At 45.6% G+C, this 2,131-nt stretch overlaps 1 long non-coding RNA gene across 1 annotated transcript in view; it reads right to left on the bottom strand.

Annotated features, from left to right (window-relative positions):
• The window catches only part of LOC105887303, a 23,832-nt gene that overhangs the window by 14,886 nt on the left and 6,815 nt on the right, over positions 1–2,131 (bottom strand). The window contains exon 4 of the long non-coding RNA XR_001161432.2: positions 1,417–1,452. This is a non-coding gene — a long non-coding RNA (uncharacterized LOC105887303). The remainder of the gene's footprint in view (positions 1–1,416; positions 1,453–2,131) is intronic.

Raw genomic sequence — 2,131 nt, 5'->3', positions numbered from 1 at the left:
AGGTCCCAAGTTGTTCTCGGAAATGTACCCAACACTTGTTTTGTACCCCTGAACTATGAGCTAATGTACCCTAAGTAAACACGTACCTCCACCCTGAACTGTGTAAACCCCTATGACATGCCCTATCTTATGATCATGAAGTAATGTACTTGCGATATATTTTGTGATGTATGAATCAATCTGTACCCCTACCCTGTGACCCGGCTCTAACTGCTACGATTGGCTTCTGTTATTGTGCTAGCTTGCTAATCACCACGACTATGCAGAATAATAGTATAAAAGGCTTCTCCCCCACTATTCGAGGCTTCTTGTTGGCCCACCACAAGAGCCCCCTGCAGGTGCACCTGTAGGTATATCAAAATTATCAATCAATTTCTATTACTTAATCAATATCTGAAGTGAGGTCCATCCTTCTCTCAGCCACCAGGAATACAACAAAATGACCGTGCCACCGTAGGTGAGGCTGAAAAGCAAATTATCACTTTCCTTAGAGAAAGTTTAAAAGCCAGGAACCGGCATCCGGAAAGATAATAAAGATATGACACGTGTTTCTTTTTCTGTGAACACACACCACCTATTTTAGGAGTCCACGTTTTGATATCAGCAAAAATGGGAAATAGACATTAAAATCTTTTGCCAAATAAATCTCTCCTCTGCTGAAGGAGTTGCTAGGAGCAGAGTGCCTGCAAATTTTAGGGGCATGAGATACTAAAATAGCCAGTTACTATCTTCCCTTTTCTCTCTCTTCTCAGGCCTTTTCTTTTTTCTTTTTTTGAGACAGAGTTTCATTATGTCACCCTCTGTAGAGTGCTGTGACGTCACAGCTCACAGCAACCTCCAACTCTTGGGCTTAAACAATTCTCCATAACCACTAAGCTACTGGCACAGAGCCCTTCTCATGCCTTTTCTTCCTTCCTGCCTCTCTCTCCCTCTCCTCTGGCTCCCTCTCCTGTTTCTTTCTTGTTTTTTAAAAAAACTGTTAAGGGAATTGTTTTTAATCATTATTTTCTTGTTCCCTATACAGGAAAGGATTATGAGAAAGGAGAAAGATAAATCACCAGCATTTTCACAAGGACTGTTAGAATGGAACAGGTCCACATTCACACCACATCGATCAATCATCAGTCACCAATCAATAATCGATTGATCAATCAATCAATCATCAATCAGTCACCAACCAATAAGTGATCAATGATCAATGAATCCATCAATCAGCATGGACTTTCTCCAGGGCATAGTGGAAACTGGGATCCCACGTGACAAGCTCCTGTTCCAGCAAAGGTATATAGAAGTTTCCTGCAGAACACACAGGACCATGTAGCCTGAGGGTCTGGAGGTCAGCATTGCCCACTATCACCAGCCCAGGGGACTTTGGGCAGGGAGCCACAAACACAGCAGAAAGCAGATGGCACCTACCCTGTTGTTCCTCATCACTCCTGGGGCTTCCACCACCTTCAAGAGAAAAGCAGAACCCGTTGACAAATTGTCCCAGGAACAGTTTTGGCAAAGGAAATATTCACGGCAAAGTTCCCCTCCCTGTGAGCTGGGGGCTCCTTCACAGAATGACCACAAATCCCAATTGGTCCTTTTATGATCGAGAGGTCCCAGTCAGTTGGTGAGTGGGGAATTCCCCCTCGGTGTTGGTCCCATTCACAGGGAAACAAGGCTCAGCTCCCAGCTCAGAGCTGCAATGTATGGCCTGGAGATTCTGTCCCCTAAATCCCAGCCAGGAGCCCATCACAGACCCCATCCATGCTAACAGAGGGGTCCTGTACATCCTGCCCACTCCATCCACCTCCTGCAGGGCATGAAACAGCCCACTTCACCTTCTTTCAGGGTCTCCCCAAGCTCAGGGAGGCAGTGTCAAAGCCACCTCTGACTTATTTTTAAATTTCACCCTGAAAACCTGTGTCTACAGACATTCAGACTTGGATTTAAACCTCTACTTGTCTAATGATACCAACATTTCTGCACTCTGCTCTAGGGCCCAGGAAGCTACAAACCTGTCAGAGACCCACTGTTTCCATAACACTAGAATCAGCACCTGTGCGTGATGAGGCTACGTTCACACAGGTGTCACATATCGCACAGCCATAGAGCTGGGGCTGCCTGTTACAACACAGGGGTGCAT

This window comes from Otolemur garnettii, unplaced genomic scaffold, assembly GCF_000181295.1.
Source record: "Otolemur garnettii isolate 467f Iridium unplaced genomic scaffold, OtoGar3 scaffold00065, whole genome shotgun sequence".
NCBI lineage: Eukaryota > Metazoa > Chordata > Mammalia > Primates > Galagidae > Otolemur > Otolemur garnettii.
Note: the sequence above shows the minus strand (reverse complement) of the source record. Positions and strands in the feature narration are given on the sequence as shown.